This window comes from Canis aureus, chromosome 13, assembly GCF_053574225.1.
Source record: "Canis aureus isolate CA01 chromosome 13, VMU_Caureus_v.1.0, whole genome shotgun sequence".
In the NCBI taxonomy this organism is placed as follows: domain Eukaryota; kingdom Metazoa; phylum Chordata; class Mammalia; order Carnivora; family Canidae; genus Canis; species Canis aureus.
In genome coordinates this window covers 63,974,436-63,998,505 of record NC_135623.1, presented here as the reverse complement: position 1 = coordinate 63,998,505, position 24,070 = coordinate 63,974,436, and the positions used below count along the sequence as shown (strand labels likewise).

Genomic DNA, 24,070 nt, shown 5'->3' with positions numbered 1-24,070 from the left:
GCAGGCTGTCGACAGAATTTACTGAAGTTCCCATTTTCTTTTTGGGCTCTCAGCCTGCATGTGTCCTCCTTATATCCTAGTCTGCTTGCATTGTCCTCCTTTGTGGCTTGTTACATAGCTAGTGTGATAATGGTTATTTTCTTCTTCAACTCCAGCAGAAGGATCAATCTGACCTAGGGAGAAACCAGTACCTCTTTCAGGGGCTTTAGTCTGATGAAGTGTGGCCCGCACAGAATTTCACCCTTCTGAGTAAGTTAAAATCAACTGGTTAAGTATTATAAAATACATTTGAAAAATATCTTCAGCTTTTTAAATATTGTGCAGGCTAAAACCAAATCACAGATTCCACCTGTGTGCAAGGAGAGGGAATTGTACAAAAGTACAACTCTTCTGGAGAACAACTGAGGATGTGTCTCATATCGTATATTTTGGGAATTTCCTGAAAAATAGATGTGTGGAGTAGGGGAGAAGATGAGATGAGAAGTTCTGGGAGTACCTTTGATGAGCTACCATATAAGGTACCCAGATGAAAAAGCCCCAAGTACATAATTGACTTGAGGCAATAAAATGTGTGTGCATGTGTGTGTGTGTGTGCACACATGTATCTGCATCGGTATGTATGTATTGAAATATCAATTCCTCTGAGCATTTTTACAACTTGGGAGACCAGGCTTCTTTGTTTAAGTCATCCCCAAACTAGTGCCAGATGGACAGATAAAATTCTACCTCTCTCACTTAACAGACCATTGTAACCTGAACAAACTTAAACGTTACTCTGAGGCCTGTAGTTATGGATGGCTCCAGAGAGCAAACCTTCTGCCAGTAATTGCAGGAACAATCCTCAAGGGTTATATTTTATTTTTCACTCCATCAGCAAGAATTACCAAACAGTCGTAATCTGTGGATACATATGACCAGTCTAAGGTTTTTATAATTGTCTGGGCTGAGGACTCGGAGGAAGTTAGCTACTGACAAAAATATACAGTGTCAGAAACTGTAGATTAAATATTAGCATAAGTGTAACACAAAGGTTAGGAAGTTCTTGGGTATACAATGTTTTAAATGATAGTTGATAGCTGAGTCGGCTATCAATTAGTGCATCATAAGCTGAATTCCCAACTTATCATAACAGAGACTTTATACATGGTAATTCTCATTAGCTGTCTTTGTCTTCTTTATTTCTGAATAGAATAAACAAGATTGTGGAGCAAAAATTAATTTTCAGAATAATTTTCTGTCTAAAGACTTTACGTGATGGCTACAGAATTTAGCGGCTCTCTTCCTATTTTGTCCAAAATAAAAACTGACATGTCTAGATTTTTTTTAAATGCAGTCCTTGGAGAAAAGACTTGCATGGTGTCTTCCCTTCCACAACAAAGCATGCCACTGTGGTCACAGGGTGCTTTAGGGCTGTATCTACCCAGGGTAGGAAAGGTCAACACTGCCTTCTCATTTCATGGCCGAGGATATAGTGAGCAAATGATTCATATCTGGCCGCACAAGTATGAAGCCAACTAGGAACATGCCTTGTAGCTGGACCTGAATGGTTGCTGAAAATGCAATCTAACTTATTTTTGTAGAACAGGTGGAAAAGCTGAGAGCCAGAAGGTTCAAATTACTCACTTATGCTTAATATATAATTGGTAGTTTTGAAGAGACTAGAATAAACGTGTGCTGATTTTATTGTCTATTAACCTTCTGTGGCTATTTTTGTAGTGTTGCTCTCTATTACTACCCTAAGACTCCTAGAGGGCAAGGATCATGACCCATATTGTGAGCATTTCAAATGACTTCTAACAATGTTTTCACATTACAGGTACTCAACAGGTGATCATTGAAAAGGTGAATGAATAAGAAGGAAATAATTTAGTCTGGAAAATGAAGACTTAACCAACACTGAAAGACAAGAAAAGCCTCATTCAAATTATTAAATTTATTTCTGCTAGTGCAAAGAATGCAAAATAATACAGCTGGATTTTCCTATTTGAAAGTAAAGCAAGGGCAGCTTTCTAAAATAAGGTTACCCAAACCCAATGTAGGCCACAGGCTTATCTCTAAAATATATTATTCGTGAAGCTTTTGAATTTCCAAAAATGCATTACTATCAAAGCAGACACAGCACAGCTTGACTAATACTTTGATGTCGGATGACTAGTTCTTAAGTTCTGTTTTCTTTGTGGTCAAATCTTTGGTTGAAGGGTTTGCAAGTCTGCCAAAACCAAATAAAAATAAAAATGAATATCAGATAGGATTATATGTCTACATCACTAATCACTAGACTAAAATACAGAGGGATTGCAGAGGTACAGTGAGGTTTACATCTACCTTTTAATTTGAATAATGATAGTGGTATTTTTCCTTTAAATATGAGAATGTTTATTTTCTTCTATAATTCTCAGCGTATTCTCCAGTGACAGCTTGGTCATGTTAGATTAGCTAATGTGCATTTAATAAAGCCAAACAGTATAAAGTTCCCACAGTTTTGCTACAATGTCTTATATTTGGAAAAATATTGTTTATGAAGAAATATATGACTGATGAAAACATCAATCCCTTATGCAGAAACAAAGAATTTGAGAGAACACAGAGAACAGAATATGCAAGTATTTTGTGTGTGAGTATATTATGGATAAAAATAAATTTATTGACACTAATTTAAGCATCACAAATGCATAGACATTCTTGATTGTTCCACCTCAGATCAGATCCCCTCTTAAAATGATAGTGAGTCAGAACAAATAGTTATAAACAAATATAATTTAAGAAAAGTTTATCTTTTCTTTATATATGTAACTTTATATATGTAACTATATATTTGTAAATTATATATGTAAAATGCAGAAAAAACTTATTTTTATAACTTCAACAAAGATTTCCTGACTGACGGGAACCCTGGGAGGCGCAGCGGTTTGGCGCCTGCCTTTGGCCCAGGGTGCGAACCTGGAGACCCGGGATCGAATCCCACGTCGGGCTCCCGGTGCATGGAGCCTGCTTCTCCCTCTGCCTGTGTCTCTGCCTCTCTCTCTCTGTTACTATCATAAATAAATAAAAATTAAAAAAAAAAAAAAAAGAAGACTATCATTTAAAAAAAAAAAAAAAAAAAAAGATTTCCTGACTGTCAACTGAAGTTTTGGCATTATATTAAACAGTAGAAATATAGGAATACAATCTTCTGGCTTTCAGTACGGCGATTTGCAACCATGGCTCTCTTTCATTGTTACTTACTGAGCGATTGCAGACCCCTGTGACAGAGACTGCAGTTCAGAACCTCTGGGGCAGGTTCTAGTGAACTCTTTAAGAATTCTGTGATTCAAATGAAGAAGCGTTTTCAAAAACTTGCTTTCTCTGTAAGACTCACTGTGTGAAAACGTAATTAAAATAATTTTAAGAATACCATAAAAATAAGCCCTGGACTGGATACAAAATGATCATTGACGATATACATCTCTAGTCCATTGTATTTTTCTCAAAAGCTCATTTTATGAGTCTCTGTTTGATTTGGGTTTTAACAGATAAAAGGTGAGAAAATACAATTTTTTGCCAACCATTTGTATAGTACAGAGGAGTGTGGAGAGACAACCATAAACAGATCATGATAAGCATTTTGGAGTTTTCCTTGAAGGCAATGGGAACTGAATAGAATTTTCAGTAAAAAAGCAGTATCTCTATTCTAGAAAACAAACCCTGGTTGCAGAGTAAACAATCCAGAGTCTCAATTCTTACAATACTGGGAACTACATGCTTCCCAACATGCTCTGTGGAAGCCACTGGAGCCAGAGGAGGGTGGAGGAACCAGAGCCTCACAGTAAATATTGAAGGCTTGGGGGATAGGGGTGGAGTTGGAGATTGCAGAATTAGTAAAGAAGGATTTTAATAAAAACATTATAAAATTTGAAGTAGGGACCCCTGGGTGGCCCAGCAGTTGAGTGTCTGCCTTCGGCTCAGGTCGTGATCTCAGGATCCTGGGATCGAGTCTCACATCAAATGGAGCCTGCTTCTCCCTCTCTCTGTGTCTCTCATGAATAAATAAATAAAATATTTTTTAAAAAATTTTTAAGTCAACTAAAGATAGTGAGGAATGAAATGAAGATGTCTTTTTTTTTTTTTGAAGATGTCTTTAAAAAGAAACAGAATTTTTAGAAACTGGAGTTCTAAATATATATATTAATATATAAATAATATATATGAGCATATATAAAAATATATATTTACTAAATTGACAACAGATGCAGAAAAGATTAGTGAAAATGAGAACAGAGCAACAGAAGGTACCCAAAAAGAAGTAGGGAGAGAACAAAGTGAAAACAATAAACACAGCCACATTGACCAGTGGAATATTATAAAATAGTCTAGCATATGTATATTAGAGTTTTAGAAGGGCAAGATGTAAAAAAGGAAGAAAATTATGAGCAAGCTAGTAAGAACCAGTGTGGGTCGTCTAGGATAGTAACAGTGTAGGTGCTGAGGGTCGGCAGACAGTTGTGTTAACAATAATGTGCCTGCCATTGATGGAATTGGCTCAAATTGATTGTGTTGAAATTGGAAATTAAAGTCTATTTAATCATATGGAAGCTATTTTTCAAGCACTGCTTGTCACAAGCTTGTGTAGGGTCTGGGTGTTGACTTGAATTCTAAGAAATGCATTCGGGATTATTTTTAGAATTGATTATACCAAGAGAAGGATAAGGGGAAGGTAACTCTTTAGGAGATATCTACTATTGCCTATTGTGGGAGATAATGAGGGCCTGAATTTGTATAGTGGGTGCTAAACAAGACTTTGAAAAACCTTATTAAGGTAGATGAGAATTTAGCCACTGATTGAATAAAGATATGAATAAATATAAGGATGATTCAGATTAGATTTACATTTTTAGACATCAAGGAAAGAAAAAAAAATGTAGAGAAAGAAGACATGTTCTAATATATATATATATATATATATATATATATATATATATATATATAATGCAAAGTACAGAGAGGACAAAAATTTAGAAATACCAAAAAAGATACATTGTAGAGCTAAACCTTGTGAGGCCAGTATTGTACATTTAGATTAGAAGGTTATTTTAATGTTATTTATTGTGTCTCTTCATGCCTAAAACTGTACTACATACTTAGTACTAATTTTTAAGAAAAAAAAAGTTTTCATTTAATTAGTTGATTAATGACTTGTGTACAAATGTTTGGAGAAGACTGCTGTGTTTTTCATGGTAAATAATAAGAGAAAGGAAGCCCTAGATACTCGGAAAGACATACATAGAAGACAAGCCATAAACTCAAAAATGCCAATGACCATGCATTGCTAGAGCAATTGTAGGGTACGGTTCTTATAGAAGATACTTTGCCTCTTATCACAAAATTAAAGGGTCACGGATGGCCGCTTTTGCTAAGGAGTCTAGATGTGTAGAATTAAACTAATGAGGACACAGCAGACTGGCGGTTTATTGAAGAAAAGGTGAGCCACTGTATATTTGATTAGTTCACAAAGCAATGAGAATAGAACTAATTTGAGGTAATTACTTACCACAAACTTAAAATACAGCAAACATAAATATTTTCAAGTGTTAATGCTTTTAGTGTATAATAGAGCAATACATGGCCACAAATATGCAGTACCAAAAACAGTGTAATCATCTAATATTAAAAGCATTGATTAGGGGGAAATAGCAATGGTGGCAGTCATTGGAATCTTTAACAGTTCAAAGTATTACGCTGCACTGCAGTCTTTTTAATATGCTGCCTCAGGCAACCTTTCCATTGCAAAATGTTGGACGGTGTGTATGATGTGTGGCACTGCTGCTATCTGCTGTCAAGGTTAATCCATCCAGATCAATCTTGGGTATCCAGAGGTTGTTTCCAGCCTGTTTATGTTAGCACAACCAAAATCAGCAGAGTTTCTTATCAGTTGCGTGGAAGACTTTTATTTTACATTGAGATGTAGAGCAGTTTCATATTTTTACATTTTATTTCAAGATCAGTAAATAGTGAGCATTCCAAAATATTTGGCTTCCTTAAAAACCTCACGAAATCTCTCATTTGTTTTCTATAATGGTGCAACAGTTAAGCCGGTGAGGAAAACCCCATATTCAACTCCCTTTCTCTCCCTTTCTGAAAGTCATTGCTGATTTGATAAATAGATGGATAGATAGAAAGATAAACACAGGCACACAGTCAGACACATATGAATTGTGTTTTGCATATATGTATACAATTTATAGAGTTTGATAGATTAGATGAATACCTCTTCTCATCAAAATCCTAAAAATGTCATCAGAAAGTAATTGGTTCAGTAATTCAAGAGCTTTATATTGATTATGTCATCCTATTAGCTGTGGAACTAGACTCAAAAATAATACAGGTATTTTTATAGTTAGTAAATATATATTGGTGAATGTGCTCATTGATTGCTGCATCTGTATACTCTTCGTTATTCATTTACTGGGCAATCATTAAATGCACAGTATGTCACCAGGCTCTAGGAATGTGATCAATTTCTGTTCGAAAGCCAATTGTGACTTTCAAATAATTACTGTATAATTTAATTTAATTATAAAATCATTAATGTTTTATTTCAAAAGATGTCATCCCTAAATAAAAAAAAAAAGCGACCAGTTTATATCAGCAATATATTTAAGAAGAATGTTAATCCATTTTAAAATCATTCCAGGGAACTGTAATTATGTAGCAACTTGGGGGAAAGGAAGAAAGTAAATCAAATGAGGAAAAGTAGCAATCCATTTAGCAGATATAGATTCACTGGTAGACATTTAGGTTCCTTCTGGCATTCTCAGACACTGACTGCTACTCTATACTCCTCTTTATCATAATTCAATGAATGCAAAAGCAAGAAAATAGTGGTGGTGCCTTGTGTTCTACTTTTACTCTCTCTTACTTTTCTGATAATTTGGGGAAATAACATTTGAAATACTACTATTATATCAACAAAAGTCTTTAAGATTCTAATTATCAAAGCCATACATTTGCAACAGCAAATATAATTCCAAGTGTTCAACAAAACTAGTTTTGTGGTAAGTCAGGCAACAAAATGGGTTTGAAGTTTATCTATAAAATATCAGAACCATTTAACTGCTTGAGAGAGTTCGGCAAGTGTTGGGACAAGTTGATTAGAATTAATGTGGCTCATTATAATCAATATATATATTTTTTCTTGGCATTTTAATTCTACTTTCAAGGATTTCACTTCAGTATATTTTGCCTTAAGAAAATTGCTTAGGTTGATTACAAATTTTCATATATCCACTAATGAATAGTGAGCTATCATGTAGTACGCAATTCTAGTCAATGGTTCTTTTCTGGTGCTATGACAATTTATGCTATTCAACAATGTTTAATGGATTATTCTATATATTATATAATTTTACTGCTTTTTCATACAGTTAGGTACTGGAAAACAAAACTCACTAGTATTAGTAGCAATGAAAGGTCTAGAATTCCTGTTCCTTTATTTTAAGATTTTATTTATTTATTCATGAGAGACACACAGAGAGAAGAGAGGCAGAAACACAGACAGAGAAGCAGGCTCCGTGCAGGGAGTCTGATGTAGGACTCGATCTCAGGACCCCAGGATCATGACCTGAGCCAAAGGCAGATGAGCCACCCAGGTGCCCTAGAATTCCTGTTCTTAATGCAATTATAATAATCTAGAAATAATCAGGTTTTCCAATGTAGCACATTAAAAAAAAAAAAAAATGGAGGGGGGGCACCCGGGTGGCTCAGTCAGTTAAGTGTCTGACTCTTGATTTCAGCTCAGGTCATGATCTCAGAGTTGTGAGGTCAAGCTCTCCCCTAAGTGTGGAACCCGCTTAAGATTGTCTCTCTCCCTCCTCATTACCCGCCCCCCTTGCTTTCTCTCTCTGTCTAAATAAAAATTGAAATAAAACAAAATAATTAATTTTTTTATGTTTCAAGTGTTTATTTAAATTCTAGTTAGTTCATTTAAAGTATAATATTAGTTTCAGAAATAAAACTTAGTGATTCATCACATACATATAATATCCAGTGCCCATCACAAGTGCTCTCCTTAATATCCATCACTCATTTAGCCCAGTCACCTGCCCCAATGCAGCACATTTTTAATATCAATAAAAAATTCATTACTTCACTTTTAGAAGAGATGGAGGGAAATATGAACTAAATAAAGACAAGTGATTCAAACAACACAAAAAGTTAATTAGGATGTTGTACTCACAGCATTATTATTTGTGGCCTAGATTTGGATCATGTTTTTTCTTTGTTTAATCATGATGACATTTTTCTGACATAGGCAACTTAAGGGCTGAGGAGGGACTACCAAAACTCTGCACCCTTTTGGATGTCTCAAACAATTATGCAAGCATTTATCCATCTGTCCATACCAAATTATCCTTAGGACCCATATCTGGAGATTTTTAGTGCTGATAGCTTATAAAATAGCTTAAAATACAAAATGAAGACAAAAAAATGCAAGATTCTAGTTTTCTGGCAATATTGCTTGCATGTACAGTAAACTCTCCTACCATTTTTACTTAGAATAAGAACAAAGTAATAATCTTAATATTTAGAATTTTTATTATGTAATGTATAAGGAAGCTATGTATTGTAAATGACCTAATACTAATGATTAGACAGAGTCGACTATGTCAAAATTCCAGATTTTTAAAGGCCTAAAGAACATTTAGATTATATTTTCTCATCTTCAAACTTCTTGTGGCATAATGTAGAAAATTAGGTTTATAAAATAGAATAATTGAGTAATTATATATGGTGGTACATAAGTGCTATAATATTTTCTAAAACAGCAATTCAAGGCAGCCCCCGTGGCTCAGCAGTTTAGCCCCACCTACATCCCGAGGTGTTGTCCTGGAGACCCGGGATCGAGGCCCATGTCAGGCTCCCGGCCTGGAGCCTACTTCTCCCTCTGCCTGTGTCTCTTCTTCTCTCTCTTTCTATGTTTCTCATGAATAAATAAATAAAAATAAAATCTTAAAAAAATAAAATAAAACAGCAATTCATACAGAAAAGCTAGACTTAGAGAGGAGCACTGTAAGGTGTAAACATTAAGGAAGGATATTTTAAAGAGATGGCACCCAGATGGACTTTTTAGGACTTTTGTGTCTAAAATTCCAGCTAACCTCTCATCTTCTATTTCCTGAAGCAATGTATGCCATTTTTGTTCCTATCTTTCCAAAAATAAGTATCAGTCCCTCTCTGATTTTTTGAAAAAGAGTAACTAAAAGTGTGTATGTAGAGGAAAAACTTATACATTTTTACAAAATAAAATCTCCTTAGACATGTCTATATATTTTCCAATATCCAATATCCTTAAGCAGATGTCTTCTCATGTATTCTTTATAAGTGACAACCTTGCTAAAAAAAAAAAAAAAAAAAAAAAAAAAAGTCTCTCTCTCTTGGTTTTTCCAGAGACATTCAAGTCCTTATCTTTATTATGCTAAACATCTCAGCCCGAACCCATGTCTCATCTTTAAGCTTGCATATTCCAGTTTAAACACAAGTGCTTCCATTTTCCAGCATCCATCTTCCATTGGAAACACTTTTAGGGTCCATTTTTGTGCCATTGAGCATACTCATGGTTCTGGTCTCACTTAAGCTAATCTCTCACTAATAAGTATACTTTCCTCTTAAAAAAGAATTTGGGGAGATACAGATTCTTTACCAAAGTATACAGACTGAATCTTAAATGGAGAAGCCTGAAGAGACACAATCAAACAAAAGACAGAATAAGAAATAAAAACAAACTGTGTAAGGTACAATAAAAAATTGAAATTTTTGAAGTCAAGTTCTTATGTTTGTACACAGAAGAGGGTAAATATCAGTTGATATAGAAAGCCAGGTGATTTTTTTTAAAGTGTTTAGGACAATAAATGTTTTGCTGAGAGATTAGAATCTGATGTAATAAGTATCAGCAGCACCTTTGCAGTCAGGACAGTTAACAACGTACAAGACCTAAATTTAGAATAGAAATGTGGTGATGGGTCACAGATTGGGTCAAAGGTGAAAGACAGTGTGAGTAGATAGAAAAGAAAGTTATTGAAGCAAACCACATATGAAATGATTGGGTTTCAAATCAAGGAGGGACAACTGGGATAAAGAAGGATAGTGCATGTGAAGACTTAGAATCAAATTGCATGTTGTGCTATCACACATGCTCGATTTATGTTTCCACATACAATCTGGAGCATCAGAAAGCATTTAAATTGTATCCATGTTAACTTTGAAAGCAGCCAGGGGCAAAGAAATAAAAATATCTTGTACTAGACAATAAATCCAGAAATCGGGTTTCATAAAGCTGAACATAAGCTTAATCTCTTGAAAAAAAACAACAACATTTTATTGGATAGGTTCATTCTTACTTATTCTGTGAATTAGAGATTTCCTATGATTTTTCACAAAAATGAAATGCATCCTCATATTTTTATATATTAAATGATCTGACTATAATTCTAAATTAATTTAACATAATTCTGATAGTGAGTTTCTAAAACTGTGTATATTTTGAGTGGTCTCTAAGATGGGGTGGCCATGTTCCAAAAATCTTAAACAGGCAGGCTCTTTGTAGAGAGGAAACTATTAGAATGTTTACATACAAAATTTTAAATTTATTTTAATAGTATATATTTTGTATATATGTAAAATGCATATAGTAGGGCCAATATGTGTTTTTTTGATTTGTAAATAAATGTACTTACATATAAGAAATATATATGATGTATTTATATGTGTAAGTATATATACACATCACATCTTAATTCTTTTGCAAAATGAAACAGATCTAAGATCGATCGTTACAAGTTATGGACTAACTATAGCTGAAGATACCCACAGATGTTACATCACATATGCCTCTTTCTCTCCACAGCATTGCTGCCCAGAGGAGAAGCGTCATCCAAGTCCCTCTCAGGACAGCCACAACAGTATTTTGCCATTTTAAAAAAGAGGAAGTTTCTTTTTTAAAAAAGAAAAAGATTTTATTTATTTATTCACGAGAGAGGCAGAGACACAGGCAGAGAGAGAAGCAGGCTCCCTGTGGGGAGCCCAACATGGGACTTGAGCCCAGGACCCGGGATCATGACCTGAGCTGAAGGCAGATGCTCAACCACTGAGCCACCCAGGAGCCCCAAAGAGGAAGTTTCTTAGCTCCTACTGGAGGAGTGCTGGGTGCCAATGAGCAAGGTTATTGAATATAAAGGCCTGAGTAGAACTTTTCACCTAAAGAAACCATCGTTTGAAAAGGCCCTCAGACCTGGGTGGCTCAGTGGTTGAGCATCTGCCTTTGGTTCAGGTCTTGATCCCATTGTCCCGGGATCAAGCCCCATATTGGGCTCCCTGCAGGGAGCCTGCTTCTCCCTCTGCCTATGTCTCTGCCTCTCTCTCTCTCTGTCTCTCCTTAATAAATAAATAAAATCTTAAAAAAAAAAAAAAAAGGCCCTCAGTCACAATCAGCACCTTGGATACCACTCCCACAAGACTGAAGTGAAAATTTCTCAGAGGCCCCACACCATCCATATTAAACTGATTTGCTGCTTTCTCTCAAGAGACTATCATGATGAACTTTCTAAGCCTTATATATTCCCGTACATGACTAAAAATCTCTCCATCATAGACACCCCCTCCACTTTATACACCACTAGAAACCCATGTCTCCAGGTCCACTTCACATTATGCATATGTATTAATCTGTCATAATCCCTTATGCTTATCCAACCTCTGAAACTAGCCTATGACATATCTTGACTGATAAGATCTATGGTCAGCAAATTTCCTCAAGTTTTCCAACTATTTCTGCAAGTCCATCTACACCTTCATAGCAGAAACTCAGTTGTATCCTGACAGCACTACCTCTAAAGCCCTCTGAAATGAATATATTGCTTTATCTTTGTTTAGCTTTAGTCACTACTTAAATTAGGACTCAAAGGTAGGTGAAAAAACAAAACTAAAACAAGACAAAGAACCGCTCTCTGAACATGTTTTCTATCATTCTAATTCAGTTTCCTTTTTTTTTTTAACAACTTTTTGATCTTATCGAAAACTCCAGTTGATTTTTTTCCATGAACTACTCTTTCTCCAACCTATGTCTTCACTTATTTCCTTTTCAAGTTGGAGTCAATGCTCCATAATTATACCAACACCCTTGCAAATACTTTTAACTCCCTTCCCCTTCTCCATCTGTTTTACCTGATACCTAATTAAATTCAATTTTCTCCTTCTCTATGACTGCACACATCAAAACTGATTTGTCTCACCTTAAATTCAGGGCTACAAATTTCAAATGATCTCTTTATAGTTAAGTCAGAAATCTGAGTGTATTTTACATTAAAAAAAATTCTACCACCCCAAGTTTCTTGCTCATTTTCTATATCCATTTTAATTTTCCTTTTTCTATTCTTTCTTTATTCTCAGATACTGGCCTTGGCTCATGCTTCATTGAGAAACAGAACCAGTCTGAATGGACTGATTCATCAAGAGCAGATGCACATGGCACAGGCATTCTCTGCCTTCTGTCTTGCTACCATGGATAAAATGTCCCTACACTTACCAACCAGGTGAAGTCTCTTCACTCATACTCTGCCTCTGAAGTCTCCCTCTCTCTTTTTCAAGAAGTTATTCCTACTCTCTCCAACACTAATTTCCCCATCGCTGCCCATCAACATGGACTGTATGTCAGCAATTCCTAATTTTATATCTGAATTCTCTGAACCTCAGATTTCTTATTCAACAGGCTCATGTTGACTTCTTATAGTGACCTCAAATTTACCATGTCAAAATGTCTTGATCCCTGTTCCTGACACTCTTATTGTTTTCTCTTTCAATCTTGTCTGGCTCAATAAAGGTTATTGCTTCCAATAGGTTGCTCAATCAAAAGTTGAGAAGTTGTCTTTGAGTACTACCTTCCTCACCCCGCTATATCAGTAACTTGGTTTTCCCTGTATAAAAAAATCTCATAATGACTGTTGCACTAGCTATACTATCACTGTGTTAATGACCATAACTTTTTCTTGGAGTAATTAATTGACTTTCAATATCAGTTACCTCCATACAGCTGCACAAAACTCTTTGCAGTATCTTCCATTGACATTTGAGATAAACCCTAAACTTCTAGCTAAAACAGATCTACATAATCTGCCTTCCTCACAAGGCCTGAAAGATGATCTCACCCTGTAATTCTCTTTTTCTTGCTTCTGTGTTCCAGTCACATTGTCTTTCTTGTGGTTTCTTGAATGCATGGAGCACATGCTCGTTTTAGAGCAATTGCTTAGAATATCATTCTACTTGATCTTCCCATGAATAGGTCTAACTTAGAGTATGTGTTATCCACTCAAACAGGCATTCTTTTAACCACTCAACCTAGTGGAGTCACATTGTCGTTATACCATATCGTTTTGATTTACATTCTGGATGGCACTTGAACATCTATTCCAATTTCTCATGTGGGTATTTATGCAGTTACTGAATTATAAGCTACCTCCATCAATGGTATGTGACTTCTCTGTACACAAATGTTTACTAAGGTTCTCCCTACATTCTTAATTCTTAGAATCAGGCTTGAAACACTGTAGGGAGGGTCTTAATAAATATTCGTGGAAAAAATAATTTTAAGGCATTCATTGATTTCAATATTGCCAAAAAGGGACCAGTAACTTTCAGAGTTAATGGAGACCTATCTGGTTCCCATTTATGGTAGTAGACAGAGGAACTTGAATGTAAATCTTGCTTAGGAATTTCACAGCTAGTACTTTGCAAATTCTAAAAGGTGCTTTGTCACCTCATCATGAGGAGGGCACTCTAGATGCGGATTTAGTATCCTAACAGTGGTGGATATGGCTATCTTCAACAACGTTCAGAAGAACAGAAAAATATTATTCATAACAGCTCAGTAATTTTTGTACTTTCTGAACTTGCACTATACTACAAGAGAGAATAAACATTATAAATAGGACTCAAAGGATAAATAAATCATTGTTAATTGGAATGCAATTTTTCTTCCCTCTTTTTTATTCTATAAGTTAACAGAGCCCCCTGTTAAGTATTATTGCAATACAAAGACAGTACATAATAAAATGAATGCAGGTAAAAATATATACTGTCTTCCACTTCCTACATTGATTTTTGGACATGTGACTTTTTTGTTTATTTACTTGAAAGAGAGACAGAGAAAGAGAGAGCACAAGCAGGGGGAAGGAGGAGAGGGAGAGAATCTCCAACAGATTCTGCACTGAGTGTGGAGCCTGACAAGGAATTTGATCTCACAGCCCTGAGACCATGACCTGAGCCAAAATCAAGAGTTGGTTGCTTAACCGAATGAGCCATGCAGGTGCCCCACATGTGACTATTTTTTATGACATAACGTAAACTAGCTTATCTAAAACAAACAAAAAATTATCTCTTAAATGATTTCCTATGATTTACAGTAGATGATAGGTTTACTAAATCCAAGCTATATCACATAAGCAGAGTAAATCTAGATGATTTAAAATAAATCCAATTATTTCAGTTAATTATTTCAGTTATTTTCTCCAGTTGTGCAGTATGTGCTTTTTAACTTGAATTTAATTAGTCAATAATACATACCGACTAGCTCTCTTAATTGCAAAAGATTTTTTGTGACTTTATGAGTAATTACTTACCCTTGTTAAATCCGATGCAGGTTTAAAAAGATCTCATAATAGATAAAAGGTTGTGAAGTAATCATTAGTATTACTAGATCACAATTGCCTCTCTTTAAAAAAAAAAAAAGGCCTTCTGAAACAACTTTAACTTCATTCTAGTGAAATAATTAGCATTACTCACATAAAGCATTAGAATTACATGAACTACAAAAGGAATTATAAAAAGATCACTGGTTTGGATTTTTGGTCTAGAACAGACTTCACCAACTGTTGTAGCCCTAGATCAAATCTGTAGTCTTTGTCATCCTCTGAGTTCTCATTTGAAGGAGAAAGATCCTAAAGCCAGTTTTTCACAGGTGACAGCAAGTCCTGCTACACTGAATCAAGAAATAAATGGTACAGCAAGAAATTAAATATATAACCCAGAAATGGTGGGATAATATATAATACTTTATGAGAATGATCAAATTGGATTATGAGGGATGTCTGGGTGGGTCAGTGGTGGAGCATCTGCTCAGGGTGTGATCCTGGGGTCCTGGGACCGAGTCCCACGTTGGACTCCCTGCATGGAGCCTGCTTCTACCTCTGCCTGTGTCTCTGCCTCTCTCTCTCAGTCTCTCATGAATAAATAAATAAAATCTAAAAGAAAAAATGGATTATGAGATGGAACCCTAAGAAATTGTAAACCCCAGAAGTAAAGCCAGAGTTAGATAGGGTGACATGTGCCCTACCCCTAACTGGATGTAAACAGGAAAGAAGACAGCAGGTAACATGCATTTTGGGACTCATCTGTCCCAGGAGGCATCTTTATCCATGTTAGCTGCTGAGACCATTGAATTTCAGAAGCACCCTCTCAAGAGATAAGGAAGGATTAAGGAGCTGCCTTCACTCCCAGCATCACGTATATTTGAGCTTCTACGTTTATTTTTTCATTACTTACCAGCTGAGTCAAAAGTTTGTTTTTTTTTTAAGTAAAAGTAATGCTGACCAACCTCTACATACATCTGTATCTATTAGACTTTATGTAATGAAAAACCCAAATTTTATCTCAAAAATCAGATAGACACAGGAACTATGTCTTGACCATTTTTCAACTGAAGGTTTTTAAAGATTTATTTATTTATTTTGAGAGAGAGAGAATGTGCAAGCAGGGTGAGAGGCAGAAGAAGAGGGAAAGAGAGAGATAATCTCAGGCAGACTCCCTGCTGAGTGTGGTACCTGATGCGGGGCTTGATCTCAGTACCCTGAGAGCATGACCTGAGTCAAAATCAAGAGTTGGTTGCTTGACCAACTGAGTCATCCATGTATTCCTCAGCTGAGTTATTCTCAGTTGTATTTGTTTTCAAGTTTAATTATTCATGGCTGAAAAAGAGGGCAAGAGAGATGGCCATGTTCAGCACCATTTACTAAACAGGAAGCATTTTGGAGATAATTTTCATGCTTAGCATGAAATAAATCCATTCCTTTTTTTTGTGTGTGAGATGTGGAAATGCAACTCAAATACTACCTTCCTCTGAACATTATTTGATTATCCAGCTTTTATGTAGTACTATCTTTTTAAAAATATGATAAGCTTTAATAGCACTGACCTTTACGAGTATAATGAAGTAAAACTCTAGTGATACACTTGGAATGTTGTCACATCTTTTAATAGGCTGGTTGATATTTTTTTCTAACACACTGAACTCTAATTAGATTTCTAGATGATACAAACTTGGGAATGCTAAAATTTGAACGGACTAGAAGATGAGTCAAAACCAACACAAATAGGTATAATTAAAAAAGTAAAATCCTCAAGACAATCTAAAATAGTTACAAAATTCAGAATCAGGAGACCTACTCATAACTGTTTCACAGTTTACCTATTACTATGGTTTACAACAAAAAAGTATATGTGAGATTATATATATATTTCTTTGTAACAATTCTGATTTTTCAGTTGTTTTATTTTTAGTAATTTTGCATCATATTTTTAATGTTGAATTATTCTATTCCTGTATCATGCCTTCTTGCTACCACCAATATTTGAGGTTTTGCAAATGTTATTTCTCCCAGCTTTGTGCCCCTTCCCTTTTTGTTTTGCTTCATTAAATTTTCAGCTCTCAGCTCTATCTTCAATCCCAGGAAAACTTTCTTTTTTAAATATTTTATTTATTTATTTGAAAGAGAGAGGGAGAGGGAGAAGCAGACTCTGCTGAGCCGAGAGCCAGATGTGGGCCTCGAGCCCAGGACTCTGGGACCACTACCCAAGCTGAAGGCTTAACCACTGAGCCACCCAGGCACCCCCCAAAAAACTTTCTAAATCAGATTAAGTCACTATACTTTTTTTTTCCATGAGGTTACCACGGGCTGCTCTTGTCCAAAACTAATGACAATTGTAACATTACATGACTCTATTGTTAATTGATTACATTATACCTCTTCATTAGGATTTTAGTCTCAGGATTCTTTCTGTTATTATAATATCTTTACTGTTCAATTCATGTCTTTTCACATATTTATTAAATGCATGACTGAGTACATGAAGACAAATAAATAATAGTACTTACATTCTTATTTCATACCATATCCTTCTCATGTTTCCTGATGTTTGTAATTTATAGTCTGTTCCTTTTTGGCTGTAAAGATTCTGTTTGTTAATGTTCTGTGTTGGCATAAAAGTGGAAATGTATCTGTCTTAAGTTTATCTCAAAATAATCTCAATTTAGGTATATGGTTTTCCTCTGAGTTTTCAGGCAATATTTTTCCTTATGATGTATTATTTTATCAACTCTATAGTGTATGTTTTTTATTTGCCCTTTCTTATGTTTATCTTTGTTTTTTTTATTATGTTTATCTTTGAATATAAAGATGTATATTCAATATTTGCATTTCCATTTTCCATTAGAACGCAGGTATCTTGCCCCTAAGGTTTACCATGGGAATTAGGAGTTTCTACAAGCAATTGTTCTGTCCTACGAATATTATGGAAAATTGTATGTGTGTGTAGGGGGACGTGTGGGAGAGAGAATATACAGTATTTTTGCCCTCCAGTGAAATGGTCTTCAAACATTTTTGCTTAACTTGCCTGCTAAAATTATTTTGAAATAATTATTCTTCCTTTTTAGGAACATAAATTGACATCTCAAATATATATTTATGCAACAAAGAAAAATATGTGTATGAATTCAAACTTAACTATTTTTCTTTTAGTCCATAACACTTTGACTTTTTTTCTGAATGAGTTATTATCCCAAGTATTATTGGTATATAATTAAATATATTGCAGATTTTGATAACTCATTAGTAAACAGTATGATAATTTTTATTACATGATTTTAGCTGTTTTCTTGGATAATTATTACTGTTCTGATAAATGCAAGATTTAGCATTAATTATTTTTCTACTTTGCATTATTAAAAAAGATTATTTTGAGAAACTTTGCTTTCTTAAAGCAATGTCACTCAATTTTTTTGAACTCCTAAGTATGTACCCAAAACTTCCTAAGTATGTACCCTCTGCTCTTCCTCCCCACTCATTCTCTGTCTCTCAAATAAATAAAATATTAAAAAAAGTGAATTAGCAGCATTGATGATTGTTAATGATCTTTAGGCTGACATTTTGATTATGTTTACCCTAAATCTTTGAAAGCAAAGACTATAAACCATAGGGCTTTTAAAATATATTTTTTACCCAGTATTTTGTATTTTCTGAAAAATGTAACCAAGGCTTTTATCAAGAATTATAAAATAACAGATAATTTTATCTGTTATTCCTTTATTAAAAAAAAAACAGAAAAGCTTAGGAAATTATTTATTTTATCTTTATATACTTCTGCTAATAAAAAAAAAATGGTGAGGGAGATTTTCTCTCAGGTTTCCCAGTTGAGAAATAATTGACATGTATCCCTATGTAAGTTTAAGGCATACAGTATGATGATGATTGACATATACTGTGAAATGATTACTACAATAGCTTCAGCTGTTAGCCACCTTCTCATATAGATATAAAAAGAAAAGAAAGGAAAAAAAGAAAAAAGCTAAAAAAAAAAAAAAACCCTCCTTGTAAAGGGAACTCATAGGATTTAGTCTTGAACTGTATATAACACAGCAGTTACGTTAGCTGTAGGCATCATGTTGTATGTCACATTCTCAGTACTTACTGATAACTGGGAGTTTGTACCTTTTGAGCATCTTCCTCATTTTCCTCCCCCCTCACCCTGTACCTCTGGTAATCACAAACCTGATCTCTCTTCCTATGAGTTTGTGTTCCTTTCCCTTATTTTTTTTTTTTAGAGTCCACACATAAATACTTTCATCATACATGTGCTTAGACCAGCAGATTTGACATACAAGAAATACCTATCACATAAAGTAATAGAAAAAGCAGTCTCCATTTTCATTCAACCAGTAAGACTTATGTTCTGTAGAAAAAGGAGGTTTACTATAATTTCCTGCACATGAACATATCAGGGCACCTGGGTGGCCTCAGTGGGTTAAGCGTCTGCCTTAGGCTCAGGTCATGATCTCAGGATCCTGGAATGCAGCCCTGTAACAGGCTCCCCACTCAGCAGGAAGTCTGCTTCTCCCTCTTCCTCTGCTCTTCCTCCCCACTCATTCTGTCTCTCAAATAAATAAAATATTAAAAAAAAAAGAAATGAGCATATAAATGTGTTTTTAAGCATATGATAAGAGCCACTATATTATTTAAAGGGAAAAAGACGACTTTGTTGAATGTATTATGTAAAATGGACTAACAAAGATATCTAAGTTCAGCTTAAAATGACACAGATCTAGTAGAAGTTATTTATCATATAAGAATAACCAAATTATGGTATTTTTCATTAATTAATTTGTAATTATGAAGTATAACTAAAACAATAAGTTTTTTATAATGCTCATGATAAAATACATTTTTCAGTAATCATGAGTCTATCTTTTAGAGATCATAATTAAACATTTAGCTATAACTCCACTAATTTTATTTTGAGTCATAATCAACTTTTCCCAAACTAAACACTAAAATCTTTAAAAAGTCTCTGTGTGTCTTCAGAGGTATGTCTTCTCTAGTTTACAGACTATTGCTGTGGTAGAAAATGCTTAAGCTTGCATAGTAAATACATTTTATTATACGTAATTATTTTTACTTCCTCCATTTTCTATACTACATTTAGGTTATATTTAGAAAATGTGTATCTAGGTAAGTTATATCCTCTGTAGATATGATTTCAAGATAATTAAGGGACATCATAAAATATTTGCTTTATGTATGATAGGGTTTAAAGACACAAAATTGGATGTAAAACAACCTGGCTTAATTGGTGATGTTTAGCATGCATATCTCTGCAGACCTTAGGAATCAGCCATATTTCCCATTCTTCTGATCGTTAGATGCTTTGAATGCAGCTTGAGTGTTTTGGAATCTATTATTGCATGAAGAGTTACATCCCTTATGTACTGATATTATTGTTATACTCAACTGCTCAGAGTGTCAATATTTTCCCCTCCATGACTAAGGAATTGAAAATGCTTTTCATATTTTCCCTTGACCTTCTACATTCTCCTGGGTTGAGCATTTTTAGTTATGACATCCCATGAATGTAAAAATCAGAAAGCTGATGGCAGTGGAATGATGGATAAAATATTCATTCGGTCACGCAAACTCAGCAAATGTGAACTGAGCAATGGCCTTCAATTTGTTTAGATTATTGTCTGTTCATTGCAGTCACTGTGTCCTTGAATGAAAGGTATATAATAGGGTTAGTTTGAAAAAAGTCCTACCTTTCCAGAGGTTATCAACCCACTTCAAGTTCAGCATGAAGGGTATTTTTGTCCAGAATTGTGCTTTGTAATCCACCCATATGAGTTACATAATCAGTGGGAAATCCATATAGAATATGGTTTATGGCTTTCTATTAAGATTAGAGGACTGACACCAATTTTGAATGCTCTGTGTTTATATGAGAGGTATTCTCATGAAGGGTTGGGATAGACTATTATATATTGCTTGTCAGTGCTTGGTTTGAGGTGGAAACATTTTTGCTATTTAAAGTACCAAAATTACTTTTTTTTCAAAACCCTGTAGAGTTGTGGGTGTATTTTGTTTATTAAAAGTTGTCTCTTCTTTTAGTGGTTCTCTCATATACATTACCTCATCTTAATTCAAATTCCAACCTATGCTAGTCCTGGCTCTAATCCTCTCAGAACTAACTTATTATAGGGATAGTCATTTGGTTTCATACCTTATTTATTTTACCGTAAGACACATATTCCTAAATACTAGCTTAATTTCATAACTCTCATTTTTAATAAATATGGAGCAAAATGCATATCAAAATTAATGCTTTGGTCTTTCTCTTAATATCTTCCAAATTATCCACTGTTCCCCATCATACGTGCCTTCCACCCATTTCAAATTTTTTTTAAATAGGGGTTCAATTTGCCAACATATAGCTTATCACCCAGTGCTCATCCCGTCAAGTGCCCCCTCAGTGCCTGTCACCGAGTCACCCCAACCCCCGCCCACCTCCCTTTCCACTACCCCTTGTTTGTTTCCCAGAGCCATTTCAAATTTTAAAACAATGAACCAATTTGATTATTGTCCTTTCTATTTAATACCTGGTGTTCATTTTTATTTTTATGTCTTCTAAATTTTTAATTAAGGTTCAAATGTCTAAGGACAGCTGACATTAGTCTTTATCAAGTAAATATTAGCTCTATCCTTGCTCATGATCTAAACATAGTATCATTTATTTAACTATATTGAGTGTCAGGAAAGTTATGAAATAATGACATCTATTTGTATTAAAGTGTATATTTAATATTTCTTGATGGTTTTGAGTGTTATAATTATTTCATTAGTCTCACAATGGAACTACAGACATATTTATATGTTATCACATCTGGAATCCAAATGTGAGGATTAAGGAAGAATTTTAATCATAGTAGAAAAATTCACTGGTGAAATTACTGATGTTAAAAACCTAAATGTGTCACAATAGGTTTTAATTTATTTGTTGTGTTTCAAGTTATCATTATTTTCCCTTCTGTTAGCCTCTATGTAAATCTTCTCATAAAGTCATGTATACATACACGTCTTGAAATTTCAGATGTATTTGTACTCAATGTGCTTATTTTTCTTTTTTTTTTTTGTAACTATTATTTATTTATGATAGTCACACAGAGAGAGAGAGAGAGAGAGGCAGAGACACAGGCAGAGGGAGAAGCAGGCTCCATGCACCGGAAGCCCGACGTGGGATTCGATCCTGGATCCCCAGGATCGCGCCCTGGGCCAAAGGCAGGCGCTAAACCGCTGCGCCACCCAAGGATCCCAATGTGCTTATTTGTCTAAGTCACATGCTAAACTTTATATGCATAGTTGGTCTCTATATCAAAATATTAAGTTATTAAGTTTATAGCAGTATTATCAACAGTAGCCAAATAATAGAAAGAGCCCTAATGTCCATCGACTGATGAAATGGATGAAGGAGTGGTATATATATATATATGGAATGGAATTTTACTCAGCCATAAAAATTAATGAAATCTTGCCATTTGCAATGATGTGGAAGGAGCAAAGGGACTATTATGCTAAGCAAAAATAAGTCACTCCGTGAAAGAAAAATACTGTATGATTTCACTCAGATGTAGAATTTAAGAAACAAAAGAAACAAACATAGAGGAGGAGAAGAGTGGCAAACCAAGAAACAAATACTAACTATAGAGAATAAAGTAATGGGTACCAAGGGGGAGGTGGGCAGAGGGATGGGTGGAACAGGTGATGGGTATTAAGAAGGACACTTGTGATGAGCACTGGGAGTTGAATGGAAGAGACGAATCACTAAATTCTAAACCTGAAACTAATATTACACTGTATGTTAGCTAACTGGAATTGAAGTAGAAGCTTGAGGAAAAAGAAGTAAGAGCAATTTTGATCATTGCTCTCAAAAATTCATATTTTGCTGGTGAAAGCAAGAATGACTTTTGTACCTCTAAGAAATGAAACAAAATTAAACATTAAAAAATTAGGTCTTAACCATGCTTTAGGTGTGTTTATTTTTTATTAATTTTCTCAGGTCATGGATAATGTAACTATCATCTAAAAAGTAAAGGATTTAAGAATTAGTTTTTTCATCATCTGCACATGAGGAAAATACAAAATGTAATAATCATGTCAGTGATTGCATTTGTTGAGGAATGTTTTAAACTTTAGTTAAACAAAATCAGGTAGTAGAAGAACAAATCTTTTTTTAAGGTACCCCTATTCTCTGTTGAGTTATTCTTAAGATGCCTTTGTCTTAAGATTTTATTTATTTATTCATGAGAGACACAGAGAGAGAGAGGCAGAGACACAGGCAGAGGGAGAAGCAGGTTCCATGCTGGGAGCCCAATGGGGGACTCAATCCCTGGACCAGGTCACTCCCTGAACCAAAGGCAGACACTCAACCACTGAGCTACCCAGTTGTCTCCTTCAGATGCCTTTTAATGGCCCTGCCATTTCAATTACTGTTGTTATCTTCTGTTCCTTCTTATTTCAGTTACTTGGCTCCAATTCCATTCTTTGAAAAAGGGGGAAAAAAGAAGAAAAATGTGATTTGGAATATTTAGTGTACAATGCCTAAATTATTGTTGACTGCTGTGGATAGTGAATCATCAAAGGAAAAATTAAGGAGACTCTCCAAAAGACAACATCAGAAATCTTACCTTTAGCCTTAATTGTTGTGAGGATCACCATGATCTTGGCGGGAGATAGAACTGAGAAAAGATTGGAGGATTTAGTGAAAATTTAAAACGTATATAAATTCAGTGGAGTTTCATTGAATTGGCTTTGGACATGGGCATTCCCTAAATCTCAGAGTAAAGTAGATGAGCCTTTCAATCTTTGCAAAATTGTCTTAAGCTCCCAAAGGGACCAAACATCTAAAATATGTGTGTGAGAGGAGGAAAACAAGGAGAGTTAATAGTAGCAAAAATTGTCTCTTTTATTATCAGTCCATTTTTCCTCAGCAGTTTCAGCATTAACTTATAATTCCAACTTATAATTTTAGGATCTTCGACTTCATCAAAATGAGAGTAAGCCCTTGTATGAAAGTGTTGAATCGCTATAAAGTGCACCTGAAACTAACATAACACTCTGTTAACTAACTGGAATTAAAATAAAAACTGGAAGAAAAAGAGTCACCCATGTGAATGCTGGTGGAGAGAGGGCCATGCTATCAGAGAAAGGTCTGGCATTCTCTGACAAATAAGAATATACCTATCAACCTAAAGCTGGCCATGATAGAGTGTAGCTGAAAATTTAATCCCTGTTGAAGGAGGCTGGTTTATTAATCTGTGCCTTTGACACTAGTTCATATAGTTCTCATTTAACTTTTCACTTTTCTGATCTTAGAACTATAAGGGAGAAAAAAGAACCACAGAATCACTCTTAGCTCTAATTTCCTTTTTAAAGACAATGAAGAAGAA

General features: G+C 34.8%; 1 pseudogene; it reads left to right on the top strand.

Moving 5' to 3' along the window:
- Positions 1–23,712, top strand: part of LOC144281732 (cytochrome c oxidase subunit 7B, mitochondrial pseudogene) — a 101,910-nt pseudogene extending 78,198 nt beyond the window's left edge.
- Positions 23,713–24,070: the final 358 nt, after the last annotated feature.